This window comes from Phascolarctos cinereus, unplaced genomic scaffold (genome assembly GCF_003287225.1).
Source record: "Phascolarctos cinereus isolate Bilbo 61053 unplaced genomic scaffold, phaCin_HiC Scaffold_7;HRSCAF=346, whole genome shotgun sequence".
Taxonomy (NCBI): domain Eukaryota; kingdom Metazoa; phylum Chordata; class Mammalia; order Diprotodontia; family Phascolarctidae; genus Phascolarctos; species Phascolarctos cinereus.
This window is the reverse complement of record NW_027556180.1, coordinates 35,582,122-35,596,942: the sequence shown is the minus strand read 5'-3', so window position 1 is coordinate 35,596,942 and position 14,821 is coordinate 35,582,122. Positions and strand designations below refer to the sequence as shown.

The 14,821-nt window shown below is 38.1% G+C and overlaps 1 protein-coding gene across 2 annotated transcripts in view; it reads right to left on the bottom strand.

Annotated features, from left to right (window-relative positions):
• NAALADL2 (N-acetylated alpha-linked acidic dipeptidase like 2) overlaps positions 1–14,821 on the bottom strand; it is a 1,446,698-nt gene that overhangs the window by 1,306,334 nt on the left and 125,543 nt on the right. Inside the window, exon 1 of one of the 2 annotated variants that reach the window (XM_078147179.1) lies at positions 7,122–7,259. The exons of the other annotated variant lie outside the window; for it this stretch is intronic. The gene's annotated coding sequence lies outside the window, so the exon portion shown is untranslated. Of the gene's footprint in view, positions 1–7,121; positions 7,260–14,821 lie in introns of those variants that run through there. 2 annotated transcript variants of the gene reach the window in all.

Sequence of the window (14,821 nt, the reverse complement as noted above, 5' to 3'; positions counted from 1 at the left end):
GGTCATACAAAGAAAGGCAAAAGATAGTCCCTGTTCTGGAGTAGGTCATAGCCTGATGGGGAAGACAGCTGTGTGCAAATAAGATAAATGCAGGACAAAGTGCAGATAAGCAAAAGAGGGAAGGCACTCACATGAAGGGAGATGGAGCAAAGCTTCTAGCAGAAGGTGGGATTTATCTGAGACATGAAGGAAGTCAGGAAAGTTTGGAGGTGGAGATGAGGAGGGACAGTATTCCAAGAATGGGGGGCAGTCAAGGAAAAGGCCGAGGGGATAGAGTACCTAAAAAAAATGCTAGACGTATTTTTCAGAAGCACTTGTAATGACTAAGGTAAGGAATACTTGTAAGAATGCTGTATTTGAACTGGCCTTACTTCCCAATAAAGTTCACCTCAGATCATAGGTTTGTTCATTTGTGTTCAAAATAACTCCAATTGGATATTAGGGGGGAAAACAGTGCATCAATTGGCACATTAATTTTTTTTAAAAAAATCATTGTTATGAAATTAGTCTAGTGACTAATTTAACTTGAACTCTAATCTACTAGGCAAGCCTAATTAATTCCTCATTTAATTATACATTCACATTGATCGAGGATTCCCAGCACTTAGTTATGCAGTATTAATATCGCAAGTACCAACTCATACACCCAAGTAGGTTTTTAAAATAAAGCTCTTGAGCTTGGATGCTTTTTAAAAAATCATGACAAAGTAACTCTATGAACATGTTATTGATTGCATATCACTGATGAATGGGGCTCAGAACAAAATATTCTCGTTATAAGAGGTGTATTTTTTCTAGAAATAGATGCATCTTTAAAGTGTTATTTTGTCAAAAAGAAAAAACTACACTGTAATCTATTTGGCTCTGCACCTTATTGTGTGAACAATGTTCATTTTACAACCTTTCTTCCCCTTACTATAATTCATAATACTCACAAATGCTATAATGCCACTAGTCTCCACTTGTTTTACCTTTGAACAGTCTAAAAATGGATATAAATTTATAATCTAGCAACAGATCTAGGCCACGTACCTTTTTATGAAACCAAAAATTGAACACGGTTTATAATATATACTCCATTAAGACAAGATCCATCCTAATTATGTAGACTACTTTGGCTGAACAAAAAGAAGGGGACCAAGAAAGACAGCAGTTACTGATAACTTTTTTTTATCAATACAACCCACAAATCAACAGAAGTTATAAAATATCTATGATGTGCATCTTTCTGGATGCTGGGAAGACAGAAAGGCATCATAAGTCCGCAAGAGTTTATACCTTACTCAGGTACTCAAGATATTAACACATGAACCAATTAGGAAAAAAAAACCTCCCCCTCAGCAAAACTGTTATAAACCTTGGTGCATGTACAATTAATTTGAAGCATATATCAACCCTTTAATAGCTATAATGAATTGTTTTACATTTCTATGACTGTTTAACATTTTTAGGTTTCTATCCCACCTCCTGTGAGCCAGCATGATTTAATAGATTGAGCACTGGCCTCAGAGTTGGGAAGACTTAGTTTCAAAGCCTGACTTTGACGTGTACTGGCTGTGTGACCCTTGCCAAGCCATGGGTGCTCTCAGTGCCCCTAGAAAATCCTTTAAGACTATAGTTTGCAGAGCAAACTGCTTTAGTAGAGGGAATGACTTTATCAAGAATTGCTTACATAAATGCAATCAAAGCTCTAATTGGAACCAACAAACTGAACCAACCATCTCTCCCATATTAGAATATAAAATCCTCAAGGATAGTTGTTGTATAAAGAACTTTCCACTAGAAATGGGCAGACCTAGGTTTTAGATTTAGCTTTGCCAACCAATTCACTAAAGGGTGATGATGGGCACATCCAATAGATGCTCCTTGAGGGCAGGCATGGCCTCAATTCTGTCTCTGTATCCCCAGTAGCCAGCACAGCATCCTGTAGGTAGTAGGCGTTTGATAAAGGTTCTCAAATGTGAAAGTCATTCAGTTGCTCTGAGTGGGCCTCAGTTCACATGTCTGTCAACTGAGAATGTGAGAAAAAGGGATCTCTAAGGACCCTCCCATCACTAAAAATAGCCTATAGATTTCTTTGTATCCAGAACAGTGGCTTTCACCTGGTACATGCTCAATAAACATTGGCTGATTTGACGAAAGTGCTAATTCACAGTATTGACAGTAATTGCAGTAGGGAAAGGAGAGATCAATGTGAGCTGGAGTCATCAGACACTAATGGATTTATTGTCTCGCTCCAAATAAACACTAGGAAGAGGATCAAAATGGATTAGCCTCTAAATTATCAGAACACAAAAAGTCATTATTAAAAACTATCTGTTGTTTCTGAATACCCATAATAGCGTCTCCCTACAGTAGAAAGTTAGAATGTTATCGTAACCCACCACGGGCTAAATGAAAACTTAACTCATCCACCACAGACGGATATAATTGCACAAACATGTCAATGATGTTTGTAGACAGTTTTAACATTTCATCTTCCTTTCCATTCTTTTCACATGTAAATTCCAACAGTGCAAATAATAAACCCCCTAAAGTGGCCACCTGTGTTTGGATCTGAATCACTCAGTTATCATTACGTAAAATATGGTCACTGGTTCCAGCTCAAAGGAAATGTGTGGTATGATCCGAATATGATTACTTCAGTAGACTTACTAAGCCCGAGTTCTAGGGAAGTAGTGATTTGTTACTTACTCAGTTAAGCCAATATGCTCAACCATCTAATTAATTTTGTGCTGGGTTTCTCAAGGAAAACAAAAAGAAAAAACAAGCTAAGCAACTACTAAAGGCTGTGGGAGAGGGCATCTCAGGAATATGGAATGCATTAGGAATAAAACACCAAGTACAATCTGGAAGTAAGTACAACATAAATAAGATCAATTAAAGAACACGTTGGATCAGAAATTCATATGGACGTCAGAGCCCAATATTTCAGGACAATTTTTAAATGGATGCAGTAGAGGATACAAGTAGATGAAAAAATAATTCTTTTTTAAGTGATGGCAATGGATTTTTACAAATCAAATGAAGCATTCAGGGAAATTGAACCTCAATAATAAAAGTTATTGAGCCACCTTTTAACATAACCTAAACTTCCTGCATGAAATAAGTATGAGTGAAGGTTGAATATGTTTATATTTTTACTTTTCTCAAATGTAAGATGAAATAAAAATCTTAATAACCTAATGTGATGGCCAACAGAGCCAAAGAGAAAGGCCATGTGCTATGCCAACTGTTTAATTCAGTTTCAGTTATCAAGCATGTACTGAGTTAGGTATTTACTGTGCTGGGCACTGGGGTGGGTGGGGGAGAAAACCAAAACGCAGAAGTCTGTAGCCCCTAGGGACTTACTTTGCTAACTCTTACAGCTTTGTTCTGTGGAGATAGGAGGTTTGGGCAATAATGTCCTCCTTATACTCTTCCCCCAGCTGTTGGAGTGCCCCCAACATTATTCTGTATTTCTATCTCTGTGTAAGTATTCTTTTCCCTCAGTACAGTGTAAGCTTCCTGAGGGCAGGATCATTTTTTAAATTTTGTATCCTCAGTGCCTAGCAGCATGCCTGGAACATAATGATGCCAGACCTGTGATTTGATTGGCTTACATATCCCAGTGAACAAATTCCCTTCATTAGTACAGATGAGCAACTGCTTTTCAATCTAAAAGTCTACTCAGTTCCCTGGGATCCCCTTCCCATGATCACAAAGCCATTTGTCAGAGGCAGGATTTGAATCCCCATTGTCCCAACTCCAAGACTCTCTATCCTCTCTACCATGTTGTCTCTCATGTGACACAAAGTCAGCACTTAAATGTGGAAGGGATAAACTCAGAAATGAAGGTCATTTTGGAATACAAGATACCAATAATTTTTAAAGAAATGTTTGTTGAATGAATGACTGAAAAGGCTTGCATGTCTCTGATTGGGTTATTACAGTGGGAATTTTTTTGTTTATATGCAATTGGAATTAAATGACCTGAGATTCTTTCAAGTTGTGAGATTATCTGATTGATCATTTTGCTTCTGACTTCCGGCATTCTATGAATTATGTCACGTACTTGAAACCTGTTCTATTTAGACTTCCTCCTCCCCATCTCATCATCTCACAAAACAGTGAGATCCTTTTAAAGGTTACCATTAAGCATCCAAAATATTGTGGTATAATGGACAAAGCACTGAATTGGGCATTAAGAGACCTAGGTCCTAGTCCTAGCTTTAGTGGCTTAAAACAGCACTAATACTTTTGGGACACTATTATGTGCATATATATGTATGTGCTGTGTATACACAGCTAAAGTACACACATGGACATACATACATATATATAGATATGCATATATAAACATACAGATGTATGTACATGCATACCTATACGGGAAGCAGCATGGTGCTTTAGACAGAACTAGCCTTGAAGCCAAGAAGACCTAAGTCAAGGTCTCTGATCTCTGACACAAGCTGACTGTGTGATACCAACCAATCACTTAACTGCTTGGGAATCTAGACAACTCCCTAAGATTATAAGATGCAAAAATAATGGTCTGTGCTGGTGAAGTGTGTCTTGTAACCTAAGACTCCCTAAGGCAATGAAATTATAGAGCCAGTCTCCTTCCAACGTGATATGATACCTAACATATTATAAACATTTACATACACAGTCACTTCACATATATATCCATGTATGCATGAATGCATGGATTTATGAACATAATAAGTCAATATCTGTGTGTGGCACCTCTTTCATGCTACAACGGAATCTTCCACATGGCAGTGGATTTTAGAAAGCCCACTGGAACACGGTGATAATCTTGTGTTTGTTAACTATATTACCTACTGTATTTTCCCTAATGCCTTCTTAGGTGAAAACACCTAAAATCTACTTTCACCAGGGTCTAAATAAACCAAATTAAAATAAAGGATACTATTAAGGGGCAAATGAACTAATGTTGGCACTACCTGCTAGAACAATGAAATTCTGTAGTTCATTAGTTTTGAACATAAAAAGCATATTACTATCCAATTTCCACGACTATTTCAAAATATCATTAATGAATTTGCATCCAAAGTATTTGCAGGAATTTACTAACTTGGCTTTTATGACCCATTAATTGAACTAAATGCAATTACATAGAAAATGAATTAGCTGGGCACTGTATCCAAAAATATATAATAATAATTTTGTTTGCTACAAAAATGTGAGGACAATTCTTTTCCCTTAAGGCTTAATTTTAGATATGAATATAACTACATTCAAGAGTCATCATGGTGCAATGGATACAATGTAAGACTTGGAGTAAGAAACACTTGGATTTGAAAACCACTTTTAAAACTCATTGGTTTGGTAAAGAAGCTAATGAACTTTTCTCAACTGCTGAGAACTCTCTAAAGCCCTAGTTGTAGAAAGATTACAATATGAATTCATAAAAGAATTTCCCACTTCCATAGATAGAATAGACAGCTAGGTGGCTCAAGGTATAGATCATCAGCCCTGGAGTCAGGAAGACCTGAGTTCAAATCTAATCTCAGACACTTTCTAGCTGTGTGTCACAACTAGTCACTTCAACCTGTTTGTCTCAGTTTCCTCATCTGTAAAATGAACTGGAGGTCGAAACAGCAAATCACTCCAGTATCTTTGCCAAGAAAACCCCAAATAGGATCATGAAGAGTCAGACATGACTGAAACAACAATAATACATAAAACTCTCTAACATCCAAGTTATAGGAAGATTATGATATGAATTGGTAGAGAAAATTGTCAATGAGACAAAATCACAAGTCCTTAATGTTATACATATGTATCTAGATATTCATACAGATAAACCCATATTAGATAATACGAAATATGCGGGCAGCTAGGTGGCACAGTGGAGAGAGTGCTGGAACTGGTCAGGAAGACTCATCTTCCTGAATTCAAATCTGACTTTAGATATTTACTATCTGTGTGACCCTGGGCCAGTCACTTAACCTTATTTGCCTCAGTTTCTTCATCCATAAAATAAGCTGGAGAAGGAAATGGCAAACCATTCCAGTATCTCTACCAAGGAAACTCCCAATGGGGTCACAGAGAATTGGACACAACTGAAACAACTCAACCACAAGTAACATTTACAAAGCACTTTCCAGGTGTCATTCCAAAACAATCTGATGACATAAGTGCTACGGTATTATTCCCATTTTGCAGATCAGGAAAAGTTAAGTGATTTGCCAAGGGTCACAGAGCTGCTAAACAAAAGAGACATACTGAATGCTGGGGGAATAAAGGATTATAAAAATAATAATAAGCATTACTCATGCTTATCAAAATGCCTAACCTAATCTGCATTCATGAAGTCTAAATAGTCCTCCTCCTCTTGTATAAATAAAAGGAGCTCTGAATTTTGACACGCATAAAAGGCTAGACAAAAACATTTAAACAAAAATGGCAGGGGAGAGGTCTACTTTCTTTTCACAGTGATGGTCCGTTGATACTCTCCTATCCTCTCTTCCATTATCAGTGTGACAGAAATATCATGGTGGCTTTTTTCTGTTACTTTATTTATTTGCAACTTAGGAAACCAGCTGTTCGATAAGCAAGTATCCATGTAAATAACCAAGAAAAACTAAGTTTTCTTTCCAAATTAAGATTCTTGTGCTCCCTTTCTGTCTGGTTCCATGCTATTACATCTCCAGCCAACCTTTCTCTTTCAACGCAAGACTACTTTTAAAAACCTTTACTCTCCATCCTTCAGTTTTTCTCCCTACCCCATCAAATACAAACCAGGACTGGATAATAGTCGAACTGCAACTTCATTGTTGCAATTACACTGTTCATATTGGAGACGGCCTTCCTCCCAACAGAGTACTTCAGAGATTTTTCACAAATCTAGACCTTGTTTTAATAGTGGTAAACATTCTATATATAAAGTGTAAAATATATAAAAAAAGATTTCTCAGAAAAATTGAATAAAAGAATCCAAGCCTCTAAAATTATAATAAACCCCAATCTTAAAAAGAAATTTTAACACGTAAGAATGGAGCCCAAGGGTAGTTGAGTTTTGCATCCCATATGACTCCAAAATAACATACTAACAATATTTCTCACAGTGAATCATCCTGTAGCAGAAACAACATTTGAGTAATTCATCTTACCCCATCCTCAGATGACCTGCTGTTAATTCTGGAGGTGATTTCTCTCCTTTCCTCCCCTCGTTATTTCAAGTTTGAAATTGCAATACAAGAGTACTCAAAATTGACGTCAAAAATTATCTTTTCTGTAGTATGAATCCATAACGTCTCCAAAAGCAATGATGCATAAAGCCAGGAATATGATTAACAGATGGTATCTGAAAATTGTCATGAGGCAAGTTAAACATTTACTCTTCAAAGTTAATGTTCAGGCACTCAGGAAAAGAACCAAAAAAAACCCACCTTTGAACATTGGGCCTTGTGGGAGGACAGCTTCCTAGACAGAACGGAACTATGAAGTATTTGTTTCTAACAGTGCTGGGGAAAAAGGTAGGATGACTAGTTAGCCCCTTGAATTGTCTACTTAAAAAACGAAAGAAAATATAAACTTGTTTACTCTCTAAATCTACAACTGAGTTAATCATTTCCTTTGAGTTGGCCATTTTTCAAACAGGTTGTAACCAGTTCAGTCCAAAAGGTCTGACAGGTCAAGTCTTACTTCAGTCAGACAACTAGATTTTATCAAACTCCTACTATGTGTTAAATACTGTGCTAAACACACTAGAAGAATCTGCCCTATAATTACTGCTACCATTAGGTACTGCAAAAAAAATGTCATCGTTATCATCATCATCATCATCATCCATAATTACTTACATTGATTTAACATTTTATGATTCGATCAAGATAATTCAATACTCCCAACAGATCTGTGATCCTATTCAAGTGGGCAGCCCCAATCATGTGGGGAGTAGCCCATTTTTTCCTTCCATTCCTTTCTGACTCTTATCCTTATCCTCCGCAGAAGTTAACACAGGGGTCCACCCAGTGTCCCGGGGCATTTGCTCTCATTCTCTTGAGATCACTAAATTTCAATAAAGCACATGGCCTTTCTGCCATTGTACTGTCCCATGACCTGTCCATCTTTCTACACTCATCCATCTCAGTGATGCTATAACTATTCTGTTCATGACATGTTACAACCTGCTCACGTCCACCATACTGTCCCATTGCCCATTTTTACTTCTTCAGAAATTGTGGTTTTCAATGATGCAGTTACTTGAAATCTAAATTTGCCTCCACCTAAAGCCCAGAAAAAAATGGGCAGGCCCCACAATGTTGTGTTCTCTGACTATTAAACTACGTTTAAAAAATACACAGGAACATAATTTGATGCTCAGCTGACAGCACCATCCTTATGAATTGCCTGTAAACTTTAAACAACCAGCACATTTCCATGCTAACCTTCTTCTTTTTACAACATTGCCCTGTTATTTCTGAATTTTCCCTAGTAAGACATTTCTTTAATTTCATGTTATCTACACATTCTCTCTCCTTTTTTTTTTTTGCATTTTATGTCCTTTTTTTTGTTTTTAATTAGCATTTCAAAATCTCTCTTCATCTCCTGTAGCAGATGATCCCAGAGCATTAGCATTTCAATAGCATACCTTTAAGGTTATAGAGGTTTTATATTAAATACCAATTAATGTTTCCTTTCACAATCTCAAAAACACCTAGTTTGGGTGAAAAAAAAGGTTTTATCATAAACCTGAAAATTATGGGGCACTTTAAAAATATCTTCTAACTCTTCTACCTAACAGTTGGGTAAGGTAGAGAACTGCAAAAGTACTCTGCTTCAATATGGTCCTGAATTTGCAAGGATTCTCTTTCAAATGTTGTAGTGTTGCTGGCAACATATGGTGTTTTTTAGAAGTGTGATATGTTTCCTTTGCATTCAATTAAACGCGTCTTCTTAAAAATCCTCATTTGGGAGTCATTTCTTATTTTAAAATTCAGTTATAGTATTTCACTGAACTACCTCAAAACATTTTCAAAACAGAGGTAACTTTAAAAAGATCAGTTTTGCAACATTACAAAGGACCCTACATAGAAAATGAACTTCCCTCAGTACATCCTGCTGAAGCGTAGTTACCCCAAAGAAAACTCTCTGAACGGGCTGAATAAAGCACCGGGCCAGATAAGACAGCACCGCCATCATTCTCTCTGATTTCCAGAAAGCAATGAACACATTTGTTTCCTCATTTATGAGGCCACTGATCTTCACGAGAAATGGCAAATTACTTTACCTTATTCTATGCTTTACCTTATTCTTTGCAACTTAGTTGTTTGGAAGCTTCTTCCTCAGGACAGCTTAAGGAATTGCAGAGGGAAAGATCAGTGTGTGTTTATTACTGGACCGAGGGCTTCGAGGAACACAAAGACACGTAAATAAGAACTGCTAAAAGTGATGGGTAACTTACTGAGGAATACACTGATTGCCTCCACTGGCTTCTCCTAGTGGAATTGAGGGGAGGGGGGCAGCTTGAGGTCACAGACACTCTTCACCAGGGGTGGGGAGCCTCTGGCCTCGAGGTCACACGTGGCACTCCAGGTCCTCAAGTGTGACCATTGGAATTCAAATGGTTCCCCACTTTTGCTCTTCACTCTCCAGACTTTTTGACACCTCATCAGCAGCCCCCTCGCCTTGGAGATGCCTCCACCCTGTGGCTCCTCTTCTGATTGGAGAGTCGGACCACCAGCTCATGATATTCCTAGGCCTTCTCTTTTCCATCTTATCCTCAGCAACTGCCTCCTTTCCTTTACAGATTCCTTTTATATATCGTTTCTCCTTCTAGACTCTAAGTTTTGTGAGGGCAGGGATTTTATTCTTTACTTGTATCTGGATCCCCAGCACTTTCCACAGCACCTGGTACATAATAAGCATTTAATAAACGCTGTATCTGTTTACTGACATAGAACCAGAAAGGACAATCAATGTTACCTCATCCAATCCCCTTTCATTTTATAGGAATAAATAGAAGCAATCAGAAGGATAACACACCAGATAAAGAACAGCAAAATGCAAACAAATTCTAGAGTCAGGTGCATATGCATCCAGGGATTTTAAAGAGGACATTTGTAAAAAAAAAAAATGACCATTATAACTCAGCTAGGTGGTGTAGTGGGAATTGCACTGGATATGGAAGTCAGAAGACCTGGATTCTGTACCCTCAGCTGCCCTTTACTAGTCATCAAGAAAGCACTGTTAGGCACCTACTAAGTGCCAGGAGCTAGGTGAGGTCCTGGAGACACAGAGACAAAAGTAAAATTTTCCCTGCATTCAAGGAACTTATATGGCGGAAGGGAGTGGAGGGATGTGTATGCAACATGCACGTATAGATTATGTCAAATTAGACACCATACTTTTTCAGGGAAGGCACTAGCTACTGAAAGGTTCAGGAAAGGCTTCACACAGAAAGTGACATGAGCTTAGGTCAGAAGAAAAAGAGGGATTCTAAGAAGGTCAGGAGAGGAGGATGTCTATCCAAGGGATGAGAAACAGCCAAGCAAGCTTAAATAAAGCATTTAATCTTTCAGAATCTTTGCAAAATTGGGGTGGTGATGATAAGTGCATTGCCAGCCACACAGGGGCAGTTGTGAGCATCAAATGAAATTATGTGATGAAAGGTCTTTGAAAACTGTACAGCACTGCGTAAATGAGAGACAGAATATTGCAGGAGGAAAAAGGAAAAAACACAGAATTAGGGAAGACTTGATCAAATTCCAACTCAGGCCTTTATTAGTTGAGGGACCATAGGCTTAACTTCACTTAACTTTAGTTTCTTCATCTGTTAAATGGGTATAGCAACATGTCAACAACTATGTCACAGGGTGGTCTTAATAACCAAATGAAAGCAAACATTTAAAATAGTAGATCTCAATTTCTGTTGAAATAGATAAGTGCATGGTATTGTGGTTCAATTCATGTGAAAGATAATTATTGCACCAGACAGCTGCCCCACAAAGTATTCCTGTGAACTGATCCCATGGGACACTCAGAGCTGACCAACTTATCCAGTTGAGGGGTGACAGGGAGTAAGGTCCAGTTCAGAGAGACAGGTCCAGGCTGGATCCAATCATGGCTTTCATTAGCTCTGATTTTCCTACTTTTGGTGCATATGTGTGAGCTGTGAAGTAACATTTATGCAAAGCTTATTATGCAACAGACACTGTGGGAGGCATAGGGATGGTATAAAATGAAATGGTTCCTGCCCTCGAGAAGCTTATGCTTTATCATGGGAATGGCCTGGACAGGTATAAGTATATACAAAATGAATGCTGAGTAAACACAGGGTGATGGGGAATGAATAGTCAGGAAAGGTGTTTTGTGGAAGCTAGCGGCTTGTGCTTTGTGGGGAGATGGGCTTCTAAGAGACCAGAATAAAGATTAGTCTAAATACACAGCAGATAGTCGGTTGACAGACACCCAGGAGGGTCCTCACTCATCATGAGGATGACGAATAAAAAATGAAATGACTCAGGAAACAAAGGTTCGATCTTCTGAGCATATCAATTTAATGCTTGCCAATTGCCTAACCAATCAGGACCAGGCCCCTTCCTCACCTTAGGGCTCGACCCTGAATACCGGAGGAGACTGACTTTTATACATTAAAAACAATTAATCAAATAAGACCAATTAATTAAAAGGAAACCATACAATATTGGGTAATTTATTTCTAATTGGATGAAAGATTAGGGGCATTTCAAGTTGGGACAGGGAGAGCAAATAGGTGCAATTCCCTCAATTTAGAAAAAGAGATAGATATCCCACTGCCCCCAAGTTTCTGCAAACAATCAAAGGAACATGGAAACAATAACTGACCAGCATGGGGCCAGTTTTCAGATAAAACACATGGGTTTCTTGAGACTACAATTGTGAGAATACTCTTTGTATCAATGTGTGGGTCTGACTGGGTTTCTGGTCCGCATAACCTGGGTTCTTAGTCAAAAGTCTCTCAGTAGCAGGGAAAGGTGGTCCAGTTTCCTGTCCACACAGCCCTGGGTTCAAACAATGCAATAAGGTTTTCTCCCAGTTCTCACAACTGAATACAATTTTCTCACAAGACACAAATTGGACTAGAGGAACCTGTGGCCTTGAGGCCACATGTGACCTTCTAGGTCCTTGGGTGTGGCCTTTTGCCTGAGTCCAAGTTTTACAGAATAAATCCTTTTACTAAGGGGATTCTTTCTGTGGAGTTTGGATTCAGTCAAAGGGCCATACTTGAGGACCTAGAGGGCCACATGTGGCCTTGAGCCTGAAAGTTCCCTACCCCTTGACTAGATATACAAATGAATAGAAAGGGAACTGAGTTGGCTCCAGAATTGAGTTACAAGATGAATTCAGAGCGTGATTCACCCAATTCTCATTTCAAATCCAGGATTCTATACATTTTGCCACCTAGCTGCGTTTCCTTGAAAACCTCCAGTAAAGAGAAATTCATTGTCTCCTAAGATATCTCATTCAACTTACAGATCATTCAGTAAGGTTTTTTTTTCCCCTCCTGTCATCAAGCTTAGATTTGCCTGCCTCTCTCTCTGTCTCTCTGTCCCATCATCTTTGTGCTCCACCCTTTTCCTGCTTGTGTGCCCCCTTTTCCTGCTTGATTTTTTTCTGATTATCTTCCTAGGTTAACAACTAAAGAAAAAAAGATGCTTTTACAGTCCACCAGCTAATAATGCATTTCAAATAAATGCCTCCCCAATTTTAAGGGATTTTAAAAATAATGATATCAGTTAATTTTTCTTAGGACAACCATGTCTCTTTTGCCACATCTTCTTATGAAACTCAGCATTCTTTCAATCAGCTAGGTTATTTGGTCAATGTGGGTACTGTTAGGTGTTTCATGTTTCATATAGCTAATAAGCTGTTACTGAGTGTGCACTGAAATTATACAGTACAATGAAACAAACAAAAATGCAGTCCCCTGCTTTTTTTTTTTTGCAGGGAATTGTATTTATTACCCAAATGTCATACTGATCAATGAACACTAATTCTTTTTCTTCATTAACCATAAGATCTAGGGCACAGAAGGTATACTCAGCACATAGTTCCTCAGGTATCTTAATAAAAAATAACAATGATGATGGTGATGATAACAGCTAACATTTAACTAGTGTTTTAAAGTTTGTAAAGTGCTTTATATCCATTATCTCAATTAAACCACACAACAATCCTATGAAGTAGGTATTCTCCCCTCTTCTGTCCCCCATTTTTTACCATTTTACAGATGAATGAATTGGGGTTCGGGAACTTAAATGTCTGGCCCCAGAAATGTAATTTATTTCAGGGACAGGATTGGAACCCAAATCTACTTTTTTGCTCTGTTCTTTTTCTGACTGAGACAACATTCCCTTGCTCTACGATCTCTCTTCGAAACCTTTTCTCCCCTCTATCCATGCCCTGAGGCCATTACCTGCTGTTACACTCTTAAAACTAGCAGACCACCAAAGAACATCCTCTGGGGGATTTAATACACCTTACATTGAAATTCTTGTCCTGGGATCAAGTCATACTGACTGGTGAGTGAGTGTAATAGACCATCCTTCACATTTCATCCAAATATCCACCATGGTTACCATCTTGCAATGTGTTCCATTGTTCTTACTCTTTCCTATACCCCCTACTTTCTCCCATCCCTGCTCTGTACCGCTTGAGAAAAGCATAATCAAATTAATTCTATCATTACTTCTGAACAGCGTATGTCTATTACGATTCACTTATGTTTGTGCTTCCCTTCTCTGTGACTTCCCAGAACAAAACACCCTGCCCAGGCCATTTTCCAAACACGTATTGTCTCCCTGTATTAGAATATAACCTCCTTGAAGGTAGGCTATGTACTCTTGCTTTTGTATATGTCTCCCAAGTACAACACAGCAAACAATTAAAAAGGCTTCTCATTCATTCTTTCATTTTTATCAGTTTGCTTGAAAATCATTCAAAAGGGGATAGATTAGGTATAAGGAGCAAGATCTGGGTGGAAAAGATGAAGACTGAATGGCTGTTTTAATATCTTTGGACTTAAGGGATTTTACTCATGATTTGACACAATCTGTCAATAAAATCCGACTGGATAGTCAGTAAGCATTCATTCTAGGTTCTTGTCAATTCTGAGGTCCATACAAATGAGATGGCAAGATTCTGGCTGGTCTGTCTCTATCAGGTCCTCCAACAAACACCCTGGATAGAACAATCACCTTGCTGTTTCAGGACACAAGAGATTTCAAGCAAGATCTTAATTAAATGCCTCAGCAGGAGAATTCTAACAGCATTATACCAGTGCAGTCTTTTGATGCAGAGGTTTGCTTTCCTTACACTGAGGCTTAATGCTGAAGTGGAACCAAGTCTAAAATATCAGAGCAGCAGTTCCAATTAAAATGTAGTAATGCAAGTGGAATCTTCAAAAATGTGCACTCCACTGTCCCCATCAAACAAGCAAATGAAAAAACAATGTTTATAGCCTGTAAATGTGGAAAGTAAAGGTGCTCATATTGGAAAAATCAGAATGTTTTTTTTTTCTTTTACTAGATGCAAACTGGCCATAAGCATATTCAGTATTTTTCATTTTCCATATTTTTTTCTCCTCATTTCCACCTCTTTAGAATCTTTAGTTTGCTGGAAAACTCAGCTAAAGTGCCATGGTTCCTGTGAAACTTTTATAGTTCCTTCAAGCTGTTGCTATCTCCTCCATCAAATTATTATTTATATTCTATAAACTTACATATGCACACATTGTTTCCCCTGATGGAATATAAGCTCCTTGAGGGCAGGGACTATTTCATTTTTTGCCTCTGTAGCCTTGGTAGTACCTGGCACTTAACAGGTG